This window comes from Carassius carassius, chromosome 47 (assembly GCF_963082965.1).
Source record: "Carassius carassius chromosome 47, fCarCar2.1, whole genome shotgun sequence".
Classification (NCBI taxonomy): Eukaryota; Metazoa; Chordata; class Actinopteri; order Cypriniformes; family Cyprinidae; genus Carassius; species Carassius carassius.
In genome coordinates, this window is record NC_081801.1 from 20965330 (window position 1) to 20986282 (window position 20953).

Here is a 20953-nt window from a genome sequence, read left to right on the forward strand (position 1 = left end):
TTTCGCCGAGGCGGAGCCGCGCCGGCATTCGTTGGGTTCGCAGATCAATCTGCTGGAAGGAATTGAGTGAATACCCTTTTAAGGAAGGAGGCCATCGAGGTGGTCCCTCCTCTAGACAGGGAGTCCGGGTTTTATAGCCGGTATTTCATAGTTCCAAAGAAGGGGATGCCTTCGTGCCTTAGACATATGGAAGAAACCTTGGTTCTTGAATCAGGGCCCAGTGCTGGGAGCTCCTTGTCGCCGTGTAATGCTAGCGACAGACGCGTCCCTCACCGGTTGGGGTGCGGTCATGAGTGGCCACCCTGCCCGCGGTCTGTGGAGTGGTTGCCATCTGGCAGGCATACCAGTTGTCTAGAGATGCTAGCTGTGCATCGAGCATTGAAATATTTCCCCCCAGACCTGAGAGGTCACCATGTGTTGGTGCGCACCAACAACACATTGGCGACTTCTTATATCAGTCACCAGAGAGATCTGCATTCACGCCCCTTGTACAAGCTGGCACACCAGATCCTTCTGTGGTCCCAGGACAAACTCCTCTTGTTCGGAGCAGTGTATATTCCTGGGAGATTGACTGTGGGAGCAGACATACTGTCGAGACAGGGGCCGAGGCCCGGGGGGCTTCACCCCGAGGTGGTGAAATGGATATGGAGAGGTTTTTTTGGACCTCTTTGCGACTCAAGAGATATCGCAATGTCCCCTCTGTTTCTCTCTAGTTCATCCAGCTCCTCTGGGGCTGGACGCTATGGTATGGACCTGGCTGAGGCTTCGTCTGTACCCATTTCCCCCTATTGTTCTTCAGGCTGGGAGGTCCAGGACCAAGAAGTCATGACACATTTCGGTCACGACTACAGAGGGCGGCCCCTACTGGGGTAGAGCGGTGTCCACCTCATTACACGGTGCCCGTCTCACCTCAGTGCCCTCGGGAGGTGGGTCTGCCAACCCTGCCAGAGTTTCAGGGTGCAGCGGCCTCCAGCGAGCACTACTCTCAGTTATTTCCGCCCGTCAGCGTAGCGGAGCTGAGATGCTCGCCTCCCCTCCGGGGGCCTCGTACACCAGAGATCAGTCTTGAGAGACTGATTCCCTTAGTACATTAGTTAGCAGCGTGGAAACTACTGCCATTGTATCTCAATGGGTCCTGCACACAGTAGAAAGAGGCTATCTCATTCAGTTCGGCCATCCATCGCCGACATTTAACGGGGTTACACCGACAATAGTCGGCCCCCTGCAGGCTCTGGTTATGGAACAAAAAGTGAATACCCTTTTAAGGAAGGAGGCCATCGAGGTGGTCCCTCCTCTAGACAGGGAGTCCGGGTTGTATAGCCAGTATTTCATAGTTCCAAAGAAGGCGATGCCTTCGTGCCTTAGACATAGGGAAGAAACCTTGAATCAGGGCCCGGTGCTGGGAGCTCCTTGTCGCCGTGTAACGCTACCGACAGACGCGTCCCTCACCGGTTGGGGTGCGGTCATGAGTGGCCACCCTGCCCGCGGTCTGTGGAGCGGTTGCCATCTGGCATGGCATACCAGTTGTCTAGAGATGCTAGCTGTGCATCGAGCATTGAAATATTTCCTCCCAGACCTGAGAGGTCACCATGTGTTGGTGCGCACCAACAACACATTGGCGACTTCTTATATCGGTCACCAGAGAGATCTGCATTCGCGCCCCTTGTACAAGCTGGCACACCAGATCCTTCTGTGGTCCCAGGACAAACTCCTCTTGTTCGGAGCAGTGTATATTCCTGGGAGATTGACTGTGGGAGCAGACATACTGTCGAGACAGGGGCCGAGGCCCGGGGGGCTTCACCCCGAGGTGGTGAAATGGATATGGAGAGGTTTTTTTGGACCTCTTTGCGACTCAAGAGATATCGCAATGTCCCCTCTGTTTCTCTCTAGTTCATCCAGCTCCTCTGGGACTGGACGCTATGGTATGGACCTGGCTGAGGCTTCGTCTGTACCCATTTCCCCCTATTGTTCTTCAGGCTGGGAGGTCCAGTACCAAGAAGTCATGACACATTTCGGTCACGACTACAGAGGGCGGCCCCTACTGGGGTAGAGCGGTGTCCACCTCATTACACGGTGCCCGTCTCACCTCAGTGCCCTCGGGAGGTGGGTCTGCCAACCCTGCCAGAGTTTCAGGGTGCAGCGGCCTCCAGCGAGCACTACTCTCAGTTATTTCCGCCCGTCAGCGTAGCGGAGCTGAGATGCTCGCCTCCCCTCCGGGGGCCTCGTACACCAGAGATCAGTCTTGAGAGACTGATTCCCTTAGTACATTAGTTAGCAGCGTGGAAACTACTGCCATTGTATCTCAATGGGTCCTGCACACAGTAGAAAGAGGCTATCTCATTCAGTTCGGCCATCCATCGCCGACATTTAACGGGGTTACACCGACAATAGTCGGCCCCCTGCAGGCTCTGGTTATGGAACAAAAAGTGAATACCCTTTTAAGGAAGGAGGCCATCGAGGTGGTCCCTCCTCTAGACAGGGAGTCCGGGTTGTATAGCCAGTATTTCATAGTTCCAAAGAAGGCGATGCCTTCGTGCCTTAGACATAGGGAAGAAACCTTGAATCAGGGCCCGGTGCTGGGAGCTCCTTGTCGCCGTGTAACGCTACCGACAGACGCGTCCCTCACCGGTTGGGGTGCGGTCATGAGTGGCCACCCTGCCCGCGGTCTGTGGAGCGGTTGCCATCTGGCATGGCATACCAGTTGTCTAGAGATGCTAGCTGTGCATCGAGCATTGAAATATTTCCTCCCAGACCTGAGAGGTCACCATGTGTTGGTGCGCACCAACAACACATTGGCGACTTCTTATATCGGTCACCAGAGAGATCTGCATTCGCGCCCCTTGTACAAGCTGGCACACCAGATCCTTCTGTGGTCCCAGGACAAACTCCTCTTGTTCGGAGCAGTGTATATTCCTGGGAGATTGACTGTGGGAGCAGACATACTGTCGAGACAGGGGCCAAGGCCCGGGGGGCTTCACCCCGAGGTGGTGAAGTAGATATGGAGAGTTTTTTTTGGACCTCTTTGCGACCCAAGAGATATCGCAATGTTCCCTCTGTTTCTCTCTAGTTCATCCAGCTCCTCTGGAACCGGACGCTATGGTACGGACCTGGCCGAGGCTTCGTCTGTACCCATTTCCCCCTATTGTTCTACTCCCAGGAGTTCTGGCGAGAGTACGCCGGGACGGGGTCCATCTGTTATTAGTAGCCCCGTTCTGGTCGGACCCGTTATGGCTCGCAGATCTGATCTCTCTCCTCGACAGCTCTCCATGGGAGATTCCGATCAGGACAGATCTGCTCTCTCAGGCGCAGGGCAAAATAAATCACCCTTGCCCGGAGTTGTGGAAGCTGTGGGTGTGGCCCCTGAGGGGGCACAACTGTTAGCAGCTGGTCTCTCAACCGAGGTTGTTGAGACCCTCCTACAATCCAGAGCTCCCTCTACGAGGAAACTGTACGCCCTGAAGTGGAAACTCTTCACTTCATGGTGCAGAGACCGCCAGCTTGACCCTGTTAACTGCCCAGTTGGTACAGTTCTGGAGTTTCTGCCGGCACTTGCTTCCCTACTCAAAGCTGAAGCCAGCTGCACGGCACGTGCTTTTATAGCTTCCTGGGCGCTACGTCACCCCGCCCGTGACGTCACGCCTTTCCGATGGACAGATTGCACATGATATTCAGAGTCTGTCTCGTCAGGGACGTTCCCCAAAGCGCTTGACGCAGCGTCTCGTTCCTTCAAGGAACTAGGGTTACATACGTAACCTTGAGGCGTTTGTGGTTAACATCACTTTTATGCTTTATTCATTCATAAATGCATGTTCCAGTGTGACTGAATAACTTGAAATATTGTTCTTTCTTAGGAGTTGACGATAGTGGAAAACTACCAGGAGCCAAACCACTAAAACCCCAAGGTACTTCATGCCATTCCCTTAACTCTTATTGTCTCTATACAGGTGCATCTCAATAAATTAGAATGTCATGGAAAAGTTCATTTATTTCAGTAATTCAACTCAAATTGCTAAAATCGTGCACTAAATAAATTCACTTCACACAGACTGAAGTAGTTTAAGTCTTTGGTTCTTTTAATTGTGATGATTTTGGCTCACATTTAACAAAAAACCACCAAATCATTATCTCAATAAATAAGAATACTTCATAAGACCAATAAAAAAAAAATCAAATTTTTGGCCTTCTGGAAAGTATGTTTATCTGTACATGCTTTAATTACTGCCTCAATTTGGCGTGGCATGGAGGTGATCAGTTTGTGGCACTGCTGAGGTGGTATGGAAGCCCAGGTTTCTTTGACAGTGGCTTTCAGCTCATCTGCATTTTTTTGTCTCTTGTTTCTTATTTTTCTCTTGACAATACCCCATAGATCATGCAACGTCAATTGGCGGCCCCAGAGAACACTCCAGTTGCTGGAACACGCGTCGGTTCTATTTCTAGCATGCACGCGTTTTCCGCGTGGCTCGAGCGCGCCTGAGACGCGTGTCTCAGTGTGCAAACTCCAACCTGTTAAATATGGGAGCCAAAATAAAAACGGACACGCCACGCAGCTGAAACACTCACACAGCCAGTGTGTTGCTGGCCTTATTCAAGGGGGAATGAGAACCATTTCGCGGGGGATCCCAGTAGTGCAAAAAACAAACAAACAAAAAAAAAAAACGATTATTCGAATGTCAAATTTTCAAATCGAATACCAACCCACCGAACGAATATTCGTGTCCCTTCCATATTAATTTATTTTTAAATCTAACGGAAAAAAAGCAAAGGCACACAGGTACAACATTTCTAACAGTAGGCACTATATATATCAGTCCATTCTTCATTAAAACTACGGTTCTCTGAATCAACTTTTCGCTTAAGGCTCTTTGAGAGTGCCATTTTTCATTGAAATATATTCAGAAGGCCTCTCTTCTAGTGTTCTCCACAAACTACGACCTGCATGTGACAGTGATGGACAGCTTAACAGCCTCACAAATATGAAGCCTAAAATATCGCTATCGAATTTTATTTTATATTATGAGTATCTGGCCCTTACAGTGTCTGCAGAGAAAAATTCTGGCCCTTTGACAAATATAGTTGATGACCCCTGCCATCTATGGCAGGGGTGCCCAACTCTGCTCCTGGTGATCGACTGTCCTACAAAGTTTAGCTCCAATCCTAATCAGACACACTTGAAGTAACTAATTAAGGTCTTCAGGCTCAATTAAACATTAAAGGCAGGTGTGTTTGATTAGTGTTGGAGCTAAACTTTGCAGGACAGTCGATTGCCAGTATCTGGGTTGGGCACCCCTGCTCTATGGGGTTTAGGTCTGGTGAGTTTGTTGGCCAGTCAAGCACACCAGCACCATGGTCATTTAACCAACTTTTGTTGCTTTTGGCAGTGTGGGCAGGTGCCAAATCCTGCTGGAAAATGAAATCAGCATCTTCAAAAAGCTGTTCAGCAGAAGGAAGCATGAAGTGCTCCAAAATTTCTTGTTTAGTGGGTGCAGTGACTTTGGTTTTCAAAAAACACAATGGACCAACACAAGCAAATGACATTGAACCCCAAATCATCACAGACTGTGGAAACACTGGACTTCAAGCAACTTGGGCTATGAGCTTCCTCCAGACTCTAGGACCTTGGTTTCCAAATGAAATACAAAACTTGCTCTCATCTGAAAAGAGGACTTTGGACCTTCTTCTCCTTAGCCCAGGTGGGACGCCTATGACATTGTCTGTGGTTCAGAAGTGGCTTAACAAGAGGGAATGCGACAACTGTAGCCAATTCCTTGACACGTCTGTATGCCTTGACCCCAGCATCAGTCCATTCCTTGTGAAGTTCACTCAAATTCTTGAATCGATTTTGCTTGACAATCCTCATAAGGCTGTGGTTCTCTGGGTTGGTAGAGCATCTTTTTCTTCCACACTTTTTCCATCCACTCAACTTTCTGTTAACATGCTTGGATACAGCACTCTGTAAACAGCCAGCTTTTTTGGGAATGAATTTTTGTGGCTTACCCTCCTTGTGAAGGGTGTCAATGATTATCTTCTGGACAACTGTCAGATCAGCAGTCTTCCCCATGATTGTGTAGCCTAGTGATCCAAACTGAGAGACCATTTTGAAGGCTCAGGAAACACTTTGCAGGTGTTATGAGTTGATTAGCTGATTGGCATGTCACCATATTCTAACTAGTTTTTGTTAAATGTGAGCCAAAATCATCACAATTAAAAGAACCAAGGACTTAAACTACTTCAGTCTGTGTGTATTGAATTTATTTAATACACAATTTTCACAATTTGAGTTAAACTACTGAAATTAACTTTTCCATGACATTCTAATTATTGAGATGCACCTGTATAATTTTTTGCAGGCCTCAGGTTCCCCAGTGGGGCTGCAGTGGGCAGCAAACAAGGAAAAGCTACCAGAAAACAAATTGCTATTCCAAAATTCTTATGATGAAAATGGAATTTGGTTGTATTTTACACACTGAACTGGAAAGTTTATGGGGCAGCAGGCACACTTGGTGGGCTTGGAGGCCCAGGCGGGTATGGAACAGGACCCTTTGGCTATGGAGGTGGTCCAGGCATTGCTGGTGGACTTGGAGGACCTGGAATTGGTGGGAAGTTTCTGAAATGTTTTTTACATCTGAAAATTTGGCTACAGACACTTTTTTTATATATATATTTATTTATTAAGGGCTTGGCTATGGTCCTGGCGCAGTAAAATCACCTAAAAGTATGTAAAACCCATCAAAGATGGTAGAGAGAGAGCCCTTATGAAAAAGTGTTAACTGTATTTAAAGGGTCATATGACATTGCTAAAAATAACATTGTTGTGAATTTCATGTAATGCAATGTGTTTATTCGGTTTAAGGATCAAAGAACACATTATTTTCCACATACTGTACATTATTGTTGCTTCTCTATGCCCTACCTTTCTGAAACGCGTTGATTTTACGAAGTGCATCGTTCTGAAAAGCGAGATTGGCCAGCTATCCAGTGTGTTGTGATTGGCCAAATGCCTCAAGCATGTGACGGAATTGTTATGCCACCCTTTACCATACTGTGAGGCCATGTCCTGGCTTGACGAGACAAAACCAATAAAACCCATTACAAACGAGGCATTGTTTGCATCCAGTGGGGACATAATTACTGATTATAATGACATATATTATATTTTTAATGTGTTGCGTATCGCGCCTTGTAAATAACCCTCAGTTATTTTAGTTATTTGAGTTTCCAGGATTTATATATTATTCTTATATTATTTAATTATATGCTTTCTTAATATTAGTTAACTGTTTGTTATATGTTGTAATGTTATTTTACACTCTAAGTTATTTAACCGATAGAGACCTTTATTTTGAAAGGCGGCTTGACGGAAGTGCTCAGAGCCCACTCATGCACGGAGAGCGCGCAATACGAAGATAGAGAGCACGCAAAGACGGAGACTGCACATGGCGTTAGGAATTAAGGACACTTGTGAAGGAAACTCAGTGAATTCATGCATCAGATTGTTGTTTTATTTTCAGTATTTTGTTTGCTTTGAGTTTGTTGCTTGGCACCTGGTTGGAAAGGAGAACAAGGTAGTTAAGATCATTTATGCACTGATATGACGTAACACACATATATTGCATGTGTGTCTGTTGACATAATTTTGTTGTTAAGGATGAATGTTAGTGTTAATTGCGTAATTTTATTGCTGTAAGGTTGATTGTTATGTTTCATTTTTATGTATAAGATCTCATTACAATTTCCAATATTGTTTATTCATCTGTTTTAGCTCTTACGGTGTTGTGAAGTCTATAAGGACAATAAACACAAAAGGAAAGACAGTAAAACATCAGTGAATGAGTTAAATCCTTTATTCTTCACCCGGGCAGTCACACGCCTTGTAAACAAAATCATGTCTGCATTTGTGATCAGAGAAACGACAACAAGAAGACAGACACAATGGGCCCTATAATACATGCGGCGCAATACGATGCAAGGCCCAGTTTAAGTGTGTTTGCTAGTTACAGTTCTGTGCTGTTTGCATTTTCCACGTCCAGCACCACGTCGTTTAATTAGAAAATGCAATTGTGCTCATGCATTTGCAGGTAGCTGTGGAATTTTTTACTAGTTTGTTCAACATGGTTTTAGAGAGTGAGAGGATGCCTGAGGAATGGAGAAGAAGTGTGTTAGTGCCGATCTTTAAGAATAAGGTTGATGTGCAGAGTTGCAGCAACAATAGGGGGATAAAGTTGATAAGCCATACAATGAAGCTATGGGAAAGAGTAGTGGAAGCTAGGTTAAGGAAGGTAGTGGAAATGTGTGAGCATCAGTATGGCTTCATGCCCAGAAAGAGCACAACAGATGCAATTTTTGCTCTGAGAATTTTGATGGAGAAGTATAGGGTTGGTCAGAGGGAGTTGCAGTGTGTGTTTGTAGACTTGGAGAAAGCGTATGACAGGGTGCCAAGAGAAGAGCTGTGGTACTGTATGAGGAAGTCAGGAGCAGTGTTTGGAATAACGGCGTTTAAAAGAACGGCGTTAGGTAACGACGTTATTTTTTCTGTAACGGGGTAATCTAACTAATTACTTTTCCCGTCGTTACAACGCTGTTAACGTTACTGAATGTTAAATGCGGTGCGTTACTATGCATTGATTTAATATGCAATCCGAACGCACCCCTGGCTCACACAGCGAGTGAGCAGGTGGGTTAATAACGAGATAAGCGATTATGATTGGCTAAGGCAGAGTCATGTGTTTCATGGTAGCCAATCAGAGCCAGTGTTTTTACACACATGCGCCAGCGGCGCCAAATACACACAGTCACACACACGCAACAGCTACACTGAGATTCGCAGCAGCAGCAGAAATGGCGAGTCAGGAGCAATCCGATGAAAAATTAGCATTTTCAAGGTGGAGATATAAGCACTACTTCAAATTCATTGTAGTCAAAGGCAAGAACGTGCATGTAATGTGTACATGTAATGTGTGACACACGCATCTACAAAGCTAGTGGCCAAAAACACTTTTCTTTACAAAGAGTGCAGGATAAAACTCTTGCTGTCTGTTGACGTGCAACAAATCTCGAAAGTTATGTATGAACACCTGTCTGTTCTATTTATTTCAACTGACTTGTGAAAACTGCTAAAAAAAACAAATTCTTTGACATTTAGCAACTTTTTTTTTTTTTTTTTTTTTACAGTAACGCAAATAGTTACTTTCCCTGGTAACCAGTGTTGGGAAGGTTACTTTGGAAATGTAATAGGTTACAGATTACAAGTTACCTTGTTTAAAATGTAATAGTAGTGTAACTTTTTCAATTACTTTATTAAAGTAATGTAACTAATTACTTTTGAGTACTTTTTGATTACTTTTATAAATTTGTGAAAATTAAAGAATAATAAATAAAAGCATATACATCAACTTAAATACAGTTATCTAATAAGCATGTGACGTATTCTGTGTAATAAACTCCTGAAATATTGGTGTTTTTTTTAAACTGCTGTCTCTTTGTATATGATGATAGTTTTCTCAAAATAAGTAAAATGCACATGAAGTGACACAGAGCAGTTTTAGGAATTATGAGGAATATTGAGGCGGCAGAGGTTGAAAACACTGCGAGCTTCAGTAGGCATGTGTAGTAAATGAAACCATGTCTTTGCAGGAGGGGCGGACTGGGAAAAAAATTCAGACTGGAAAATTCAAACTCAGACAAACCAGTTCATGGACAAAACTATTTTTTGTTTGTACCTGACATAAAAAAAGGTTTAAATCTTTAGTTTGGGGACATGCAAAATAATTAAAAGTTCTCTCCTGAACTGCACCTTCACTTCCATTTTTCTCTTCAGTCTCTTTATTTTGCCCTGTTATCCATCTCTCTCATGACTTTAATACTCAAGATTGAACAAAACTATACTTTACAATACAATACTCTACAATACTACAATATCTTTATAGAAAAATCCTAATACTGTACACGAGTCATGTTTTTCCCTTACAAAAGTTAAACATGCTTTTATTAGCCTATATAAAAGTAAAATAACCTTGTTTTTTTTTTGCAAATGGATTTGTATTTATTTTTAAATAAATACATTTGTAAAATAATTTTACATTTTTGGTTACCACAGTTAAACAATAGTAACCATTTTCTCTGGATTTATAGTTAAATATTAAAATGTTAATTTTCGTAAGGGTTGTGTTGTTGTCTGTCGTAGCTCCCCCTAAACCTATAAAAAAAAATCGGATTTTTTTTCAGCTAAATTACTACTGTAACATTACAACAGATAATAATGATATCCTTTATATAGTATTTTGAGTGATGACTGATGAGCAACGTGCTGCTGCTTGATTAAAAGAACAAAGACAAAAAAGCATCTTTACAGATGAAACTGACCTGAAACCCTGAACAGGAGTTCTGCTTCTCTGCTCCAGCAGTCCACTGCTCCAGTCTCTCTCTCTCTCTCTCTCTCTCTCTCTCTCTCTCTCTCTCTCTCTCTTTCTCTCTCTCTCTCGCTCTCTCTCTCTCTCTCTCTCTCTCTCTCTCTCTACTCTGAGTCTGATCCAAACCGTTTGGCGTAGTGATGGGATTTATGGCTCTTTGAGGGGATCCTCGCGATCCGTTCCTTTCAAAGAGCCGTTCAAAAGAACGGCTCTTTTGGTTCTTTTTAAATATTTAGTCAGTTTTAAGAAGCCAGCTTGGAGGCATCTCAGTTTATCCTGGAAATAATTACTGGGAGGAAAAATGAGGTGAGATTTGTAGTCAAATAATTAAAACTCAGATATCACACACCAATATCTGAGTTTGAATTATTCTGAAATATTGATTATTACCTCGTTTGTCATGTGTGGACTATATTCCATAGGGTTGCACAAATCCCTCTGCTTATACAGTGACAGTATTTAAAGTAGATAAAATTAGAATAAATAAAATGGAAATGTCTACATACTACATACTATTACTACTGTAAACTTTGCAAATAGGACATCAGCCCCTTCAAGTCAATGAACAATAACAAAGTGGGCTGCAATGAACATGCACAACTAATAACTAATATCATCACGCTATAAAGGGTTGGCCTGCGCTGGGTGCGCCCCTCCCCCTATAACTGTTCTGTCTCGCGGAGGAGCTCATTTGTGTGCATCTGTGTGAAATACGCATAGGAAAAAAGAACGACAGAAAGAACGGCTCCCCTCCAGCCGCGACTCGGCTCCCATCGTTCATGTTTATGAGCCGTTCAAAAGAATCGGTTCGCTCGCGAACGTCACAACTCTAGTTTGGCGGAGGCGCAGAGAGCGCGCGAGTCATGACTAACACTTCATGACTTATTAGAGATTTAATTATCAAATGGCGGATTCGCAAATGATCGCTTTAGTACATTCGGCAGGCAATTATACAATAATGATATTAAATAGCGGGCCAAATCGGCTGCCAGGCCACCGGGAATTGTCCCGGTTCTCCCGGTGTCCAGTCCGCGCCTGATTTCCAACACGCAGAATGTGCAAGTCATATATTGCATTTGTGGGGCTTAATATTCACAGACACTAGTCCATGTCATGTTTTGATTCAAGTGTACTGACCTACTTTTGATTTAGTCATCCAAAATGTGGCATATTCCGTCCGCGTTAGGCATTCCGTTTTTATGACTGGATTCTACGAACCAGACTGTATTCCGCATCCCGGAAATTATTAGGGCGGTATGTCTCAGAATAGTCAGTGCAATTTGGGAAAGAAATCAGTTAAATCTGTATGTGGATGTGTGTAAATATTCAAATGTAATCCCCTTTGTAATCGTTAAAAATTTCATAAGTAACTGTAATTTAATTACTCATTTTTTCTTAGTAACTGTAACTAATTACAGTTACAATAATTTTGTAATTAAATTACGTAACGCCGTTACATGTAACTAGTTACTCCCCAACACTGCTGGTAACGAGTTACTTTTATTATAGAGTAATTCAGTTACTAACTCAGTTACTTTTTGGAACAAGTAGTGAGTAACTATAACTAATTACTTTTTTAAAGTAATGTTCCCAACAGTGGTCAGGAGTAGCAGAGAAGTATGTCAGAGTGGTGCAGGACATGTATGAGAGGAGCAGGACTGTGGTGAGGTGTGCTGTGGGTCAGACAGAGGAGTTCATAGTGGAGGTGGGACTGCACCAGGGATCGGCTCTGAGCCCCTTCCTGTTTGCTATAGTGATGGACCAGTTGTCAAAGGAGGTCAGACAGGAGTCTCCTTGGACAATGATGTTTGCAGATGACATTGTGATCTGTAGTGAGAGCAGGGAGCAGGTGGAGGAAAACCTGGAGAGGTGGAGGATTGCGCTGGAGAGAAGAGGAATGAAAGTCAGTCGTAGTAAGACTGAGTACATGTGTGTGAATGAAAGGGAGGGAAGTGGAACAGTAAGGTTACAGGGTGAAGAGGTGAAGAAGGTACAGGAATTTAAGTACTTGGGGTCAACAGTCCAGAGTAATGGAGAGTGTGCGAAAGAGGTAAAGAAGCGAGTGCAGGCAGGTTGGAATGGGTGGAGAAAGGTGTCGGGAGTTCTGTGTGATAGGAAAATATCAGCGAGAACCAAGGGGAAGGTTTACAGGACAGTGGTGAGACCAGCTATGCTGCATGGTTTAGAGACAGTGGCACTGGGGAAGAGACAGGAATCAGAGCTAGAGGTAGCAGAGCTGAAAATGTTGAGGTTCTCTTTTGGAGTGACAAAATTGGACAGGATTAAGAACAAGTACATCAGAGGGACAGCTCATGTTGGACGTTTGGGGGACAAAGTTAGGGAGGCCAGATTAAGATAGTTTGGACACGTTCAGAGGAGGGAGAGTGAGTATATTGGTAGGAGAATGTTGGACATGGAGCTGCCAGGCAGGAGGCAAAGAGGAAGACCAAAGAGGAGGTATATAGATGGAATTAATGAGGATATGAAGCTAGTGGGTGCGATCGTTGAGGATGCAGAAGATAGGGATAGGTGGAGAGAGATGTTTCGCTGTGGCGACCCCTGAAGGGAAAAGCCAAAAGAAGAAGAAGAGATTTGTGCTCATTTGTGCTCCCATGGGCGTGCTGGCCTAAAAAAGAGATGTGTTCAGGCGCATTGCTGGCACAATGCTATTTTAAACCTGATCTGGCGCAATGTTTTTTCTTTGTTATTACAGGAGCATTGTAATGTATTTGAGTTTATGTTGTAATACCTGATGGCCACTAGAGTGCGCCCCAGTGTTGTAAGTTGCTGTTTTCTGCAGTCTGCCGAGTAAAGCCGTGAAAAACAGTGCAGTCACGTCTCCGGTTCTTCCTGGTGTTTGCTCTATAACGAAACAGAAATAACATGTTTTATTAAAGCAAATGATGGCAACGATCATCAGCCACGTTGAGGTGTTTGACGAAGCAAGAGAGCAATGGACTACGTATTTAGAAAGTTTTGTTGATGCCAATGACATTAACGAAGAAAAAAAAGTGTCAGTGTTTCTCAGCGTAATGGGGGCATCCACTTATAGACTCTTACGTACCCTCATTGCACCAGATAACCCTGGGTCTATGGAATATGATGATATCGTAAACACTGCAAGCTCATTTTACCCCCAGGCCCATTGTGATTGATGAGAGATTCAAATTTCATAAAAGAAATCAAGCAGAGGGGGGGGGGGGGGGGGAGTGTCACACAAATGTTGCGATGTTAAAGAGATTGGCAGAGCACTGTGAATTTGGCGACAAATTAAACGATGCCCTAAGAGACAGATTAGTGTGTGGCCTGAGTAGCGAGTCAATACAGAGAAAGCTATTGACTGAATCGACGCTCACCTATCAAAAGGCTGTGGATATATAAATGTGAATGGAGGCTGTATCTAGAGAATCACACCATCTGAGCAATTCATTGAAAGTAAATGCTATGTCAGTGTCGTCAGAATTGGCCAAAGAGAAATGTTTCAGATTTGGAAAGACCAACCATATCCAAAACGACAATTACAAAGACCAATTGTGTCATAAATGTGGAAAGAGTGGCCACGTTGCACAGATGTGTAAATGTAAAAATACAGCGGAGAAAATACCTAGATCTATGGAAAAAGGAAAATGGATAAGAAAGAAAGGACACTGGAAGAAAAGACTAATTCACAGAGTGGATGCTATTATGGAAAAGAGTGAGGAAGAGACAAATTCGTACACAGATGCCGAACTTGCACTACACAAAATGACAGCAACACTGCACAACCCCCCACGGGTGAGCATAATGAGAAGCGAAAACGATTCAATATCGTCTGTAATTAAGGTGCAACCAAAGATTGAGGGACTACCAATAGAGATGGAAGTTGATACAGGCGTGGCGGTTTCTATCATCTCCAAAGAACTGTACAGAGATAAACTGAGTCATGTTCGTCTACGTCGTACAAACGTTGTTCTCAAGACGTATACAGGTGAAGCAATCCTGACAGAAGGTGTCATCAAGGTGCGTGTCAAGATAAACAGACAAAGTGTACGTTTACCCTTGTATGTTGTCACAGGAAAGGCAGCTCCTCTGTTGGGACGGAAATGGCTTTGTAGAATTCTTCTAGACTGGAGGGAGATCAAAACTGTAAGAGCAGTACACCATACTAATGAAGGGACATTGAACAGTCTCCTAAAAAGTTATGACAAAGTATTCAGAGAAGATCTAGGGACATTTAATGGGTATACAGCCACTCTAAATTTGAAACCGGGAACTCAACTGAGATTTTTCCAAGCACGTGTGGTACCTTATGCCATTAGACCCAAGGTGGAGGAAGAAATTGATCGTCTGGTGCAGCAAGGTATCATCACACCTGTGCGATTCAGTGAATGGGCAACCCCGATTGTGCCTGTAATGAAAAAGGGTGGAAATGTCAGGATCTGCAGCGACTTTAAAATAACAGTGAACCCAGCTCAGTGTGCAGAACACTATCCTTTACCCCGAATAGAAGATTTATTTGCTAAACACTCGCTGGGGGACAAAGATTTAGCAAATTAGATATTTCACATGCCTACTTGCAGATTCCTGTGCATGAAGATTCACGAAAATACCTTACGATCACGACACACAAAGGGATGTTTGTATATAATAGGTTACCCTTTGGCATCATGTCAGCCCCGTCGATATTCCAGCGAGTTATGGAACAAGTGCTACAAGGGCTACCATTTGTCCATTGTTGTTTGGATGACATCCTAATCACAGGAAAAGATGATGCTCATCATCTGTCTAACCTGGAAGCTGTGTTGAGTAGACTGGAGAAATGTGGTCTTCATGTTAAAAGAGAAAAGAGTGAGTTTTTCAAAAGTTCACTGGAGTATCTGGGACATATGATTGATGCATCAGGGCTTCATAAGTCCACAGACAAACTGAGTGCTATCGCAGAAGCACCAGCTCCCATAAACATTAACCAACTACGATCTTTTCTGGGACTGGTTAATTATTATGCCAGATTCATGTAAAAAAACAAAAATAAAATGTATGCATTTATCAGATGCTTTTATCCAAAGCGACTTATAGTGCATTCAAGCTAACACTTTTACCTAACATGTGTTCCCTGGGAATCAAATCCACAACCTTGCGCTTGCTAATGCAATGCTCTACCACTTGAGCTACAGGAACACTACATGAACACATGTACATATGCGTTGTATGATTCTTTAAAGCAAAAGCAGCCAAATATCCAGCTCTCCAAGGCTCTTTAGGTGCAGGTGGCTACAGAGCTACTTATATAAATCCACTTCTCTCAATTTTTCTTTAGAACGACAGCAGATTTTTTAGTCGACATTTACAGGTGCATCTCAATAAATTAGAATGCCGTGGAAAAGTTAATTTATTTCAGTAATTCAACTAAAATTGTGAAACTGGTGTATTAAATAAATTCAGTGCACACAGACTGAAGTAGTTTAAGACTTTGGTTCTTTTAATTGTAATGATTTTAGTTCACCCACCAATTCACTTACACACATCTTAACAAATTAGAATATGGTGACATGCCAATCATCTAATTAACTCAAAACACCTGCAAAGGTTTCCTGAGCCTTCAAAATTGTCTCTCAGTTTGGTTCACTAGGCTACACAATCATGGGGAAGACTGCTGATCTGACAGTTGTCCAGAAGACAATCATTGACACCATTCACAAAGAGGGTAAGCCACAAACATTCATTGCCGAAGAAGCTGGCTGTTCACAGAGTGCTGTTTCCAAGCATGTTAACAGAAAGTTGAGTGGAAGGAATAAGTGTGGGAGAAAAAGATAAACAATCAACCGAGAGAAGCGCAGCCTTATGTGGATTGTCAAGCAAAATCGATTCAAGAATTTGAGTGAACTTCACAAGGAATGGACTGAGGCTGGGGTCAAGGCATCAAGAGTCACCACACACAGATGTGTCAAGGAATTTGCTGAACCACAGACAACGTCAGAGGCATCTTAAGTGGGCTAAGGAGAAGAGGAACTGGACTGTTGCCCAGTGGTCCAAAGTCCTCTTTTCAGATGAGAGCAAGTTTTGTATTCATTTGGAAACCAAGGTCTGGAGGAAGGGTGGAGAAGCTCATAGTCAAGCAAGTTGCTTGAAGTCCAGTGATATGTTTCCACAGTCTGTGATGATTTAGAGTGCAATGTCATCTGCTGGTGTTAGTCCATTGTGATTTTTGAAGACCAAAGTCACTGCACCCGTTTACCAAGAAATTGTGAAGCACTTCATGCTTCCTTCTGCTGACCAGCTTTTTGAAGATGCTGATTTCATTTTCCAGCAGGATTTGGCACCTGCCCAAAAAGTTGGTTAAATGACCATGGTGTTGAGGTGTGCTTGACTGGCCAGCAAACTCACCAGACCTGAACCCTATAGAGAATTGTAGCGGATCTGACTCGAATCAGACAAATTAAAGAATCGATTAGGACTGTGGTTGAAACACGAGCCGAATTCCTCATTCCTCAATGAACTCAAAAAGACTTATAAATGAATATCAGTCCCTCGCTTCACTCCATATTCATTTATATGTAACCCACACATTTGACTATCATGTTTATAATCACTTATTGTGTATGTCTTTTAATAACTATTGGATAGCTTAAGGATACATATTCATGTTTCATATGTATGTGCTTGAATCTGCTTGCTTGAAACAGTCATGACCATCAGTTATTTGTCAAATGTATCATATTCTTGTTATAGGAATCATGTCCAAAATTAGACCCTGCAAGAGTGGGAAAATTCGGACCATGTGCTTGATAAGATAACATATGATTTATGATACCCCCGAGCCAAGACCATATCTGATTGGTCAAGACAACATTTGAGGTGTGGCCAACAGGCCAGTTTAAATATTCAGGAGACCATAAAATTCTGCTTTTAGCTTCTAGCTTTGCTCTGCTATTAGTCATGTATGCTTTTAGTTTTAGCTTTTCTTTTGCTATCAGTCATGCCAGCTTTTAGCTTTTAGCTTTGCTTCTTAGCTTTAGCTTTTAGCCATGCTGTTTGTCATCACTGTTCTTTGAGCGCGGTTCCAGCGTGTTTCGGCTTGCACGCCTGCTGCTACTTAGCCAGGATGAGAAGGAACACCACCTAGTCTTGTCAAACTTTACTTTTTTCTTTTCCGTTTGAGAGTTTCGTGTTCTGAGTTAAGTTTTTGTAACGCTGTGTGTGACCTCGAGTGCCCGTTCAACTTCAACCAGCCCACACAACTACGCGTTTTCAGCCAATGCCCAACCACGGGCTTCCCAAGACGTCACTTCAGCGACTACTGAACTTCCAGCCAATCAGCGACATCGGGAAAAACCCCTTTCAACGACAACAACGGGAACACAGGCAATGTACCTTCAGACATTTGTGCTGGTGTATCTAATATAATTTTAACCTCATTGAGGAACTCAATGCGAGGGTTAATTAAGTGATTGATGGCTGTTCATGTCTATGCAATTTCACGTATTGCTGTTAACTTGGGATTCCACATTTCCATGCTCTTAAACTCATCTTTCCCTAACTTTCTTGTTACTGTGCTAATTGATAGTGTTTTCACTATACTTTGGATATTAATATCCAGCGCAGATTTGATGTTGACGTTCAGTGAATCGCAGGGCGTCTCAGTGATCAGCCGTGAAACAGTGATTCTGTTCAAATTCCCTTTAAAATCTTAAATGATTCCCTTTGAGCTAAATTGACCTGTTTCCCTTACAGAATCTATGGAGTATTGTCAAGAGGGAAATGAGAAACAAGAGACCAAAAAATGCAGATGAGTTGAAGGCCACTGTCAAAGAAACTTTGGCTTCCATACCACCTCAGCAGTGCCACAAACTGATCACCTCCATACCACACCGAATTGAGGTAGTAATTAAAGCAAAAGGAGCCCATACCAAGTATTGAGTACATGTAAGTAAATGAACATACTTTCCAGAAGGCCAACACTAAAAATGCTTTTTTTATTGGTCTTATGAAGTATTCAAATTTGTTGAGATAGTGAATTGGTGGGTTTTTGTTAAATGTGAGCCAAAATCATCACAATTAAGAGAACCAAAGACTTAAACTACTTTAGTCTGTGTGCATAGCATTTATTTAATATATGAGTTTCACAATTTGAGTTGAATTACTGAAATAAATGAACTTTTCCACAACATTCAAATTTATTCAGATGCACCTGTATGTGATGAAAGTTGTGTCGACATTGACAAGTCGCTGATGATGTCACTACTGAACAAAAAAGAAATTTGAGCTGAGACTTCAACACCTTGTGCACAGCTATGGCATAAGACACAGCGCTGCCCACATGGCTATTGCTCCTACAACAGCTAATTTTGTATCTTTTTTTTTAGTTGTCTTTGGGTCATTATATTTCTTACATATTTTTGCTTGTTCTAAATCAGATACAGCTAAAGTAGCACAGCAAAGATTGCATTTATATGAATGCATTATTCAGAGAGCAATTGCGTGTGTGAATGAATTCTACCTGGCAGCCTCTCTCTACTAATAGTGAAGCTGTGGGTTTTAGTTACTAATAAATATTTGCTAGAACTTTTCAGTTTTGTAAGCTAATTTATTGACAAATCACAGAACAGTGTTGACCATACATATCCTGTTGCAACCTCTATAGGACCAGCGACTAGATACTCCACCACAAAATGAAAATGTTGTCATTAATTACTTATCCCCATGTTGTTTTAAACCCATAAAAGCTTAGTTCGTCTTCGGTACACAATTTAAGATATTTTGGATGAAAACCAGGAGGCTTGTTACTGTCCCATAAACTGCCAAATAACTTACACTGTCAGGGTCCAGAAAAGTATGAAAGACATCGTCAGAAAAGTTAATCTGCCATCACTGTAACATTATGAAGGGACAAGAATACTTTTTGTACGCAAAGTAAACAAAAATAACTACTTTATGCAACAATTTGTCTCCTCTGTGTCTCTCCACATCACTGTAGTGCAAAAACACCTGAAATTCAAATGGAAACCAAGTATAAGAATAAAAAAAAATTAAAAATATTAGTAAAAAAAAAAAAGTATAATAGTTTCTCAGTGATTCTAAAATTGGATGTAGTTTGAATAAACATGACAGAAGTCATCAGTAGTGGTGGTACTGACAGTGTCTTTTCTGTAGGGGGCGCAGGATGCCAAGGCAAATACTGCAGAAGTGACGTGACATTTAGCCAAGTATGGTGACCCATACTCAGAATTCGTGCTCTGCATTTAACCCATCCAAAGTGCACACACACAGCAGTGAACACATACCCAGAGCCCTTTATGCTGCGGCACCCGGGAAGCAGTTGGGGGTTCAGTGCCTTGCTCAAGTGCACCTAAGTTGTGGTATTGCCGGCCCAATACTTGAACCCACAACCTTAGGGTTAGGAGTCAAACTCTCTAACCACTAGGCCACGAAGTTAGCAGAAGGAGGAGGAAGTGAGAAACCAGCTGATAAAAGTGACCTCATAAACAAGTGGTGCTACTGACTGATCTCAAATGCACTTTTTTTACAGTTTTAAAGTGCCTCATGTAATATGTGAGAGATTTGGACTTTTTAAGTCATATGATGTGACGTGAACCTCACTTAAGGCAATCTTTGCACTGACTATACTCCCTTTACTTTACTTATGTCACTATACTGTACAAGTGACACATTTTTTAAAAACATTTTATTTTCAGCCGTTTTACCATTTAATGTTCCATCTTAAAATTCTGCAGTTCCAGCTGTGCATCTCTTATGGTTTTGTTACAGTAGCTCACTGACCCTTAGCTGTGTATGTAGACACATGCAATCTAAGAATGTGTCGCTGCTATTTCAGGATGAACTATGAATGTGGGGGAAGCAGCGTCATTAGGCTTCATGTTCTGGCCACCTCTCGTAAAGTAAAGGGAGCCTATTTTATTTTTAGCTATATGCATATGAGTTCATGAATCCATATTTTGTCTTTTCCAGCATCATCAGTCATTCATGTGTAGTCACACAAAGGAACAGGATCTAGGCTTACCAGTTTAAGTCTTAGAAGAACAAAATGCTTGTCGTAACTGCAGTAGACAGCATCTAAGTATACTGAGGAATTCAAGTTGTCTTCAAAGATACCTCAGGAACTTGAAGCAGTTTCTTTTCTAGGATTCTGACCCTAGTAAAAATTTAGTATTAGTATTTAGCCTAGTATTTAACCTAACTCGTTTTGGTGTTGGTAGGCATTGTGCGTTGTGAATGTTGTATATGTGTTTGTATAAGTGCAACTATACAAATGTGATATAAAAGCAATTAATCTGAATCTTGCCACATGGTTTACCTTTGTTCTTCAAGTTTATGCACTTGTTACTTTGTGAATCTCTAACACATTTTTGTAGGACCTTTTATTTGGGCCTTTTATCCATCATACATTTCTAAAAATAAATTATAAAAACCAAAATATGTTTTTTTTTTCACTTCTCTTAAAATGCAGGACATATTTTGGAACACATAAAAAGGCATATGGGATTTTGGTTTTTAAATAATAAAAATAACATTTTATAAAATGTAAATATTTTCTTTTTGTCTTAATTTAG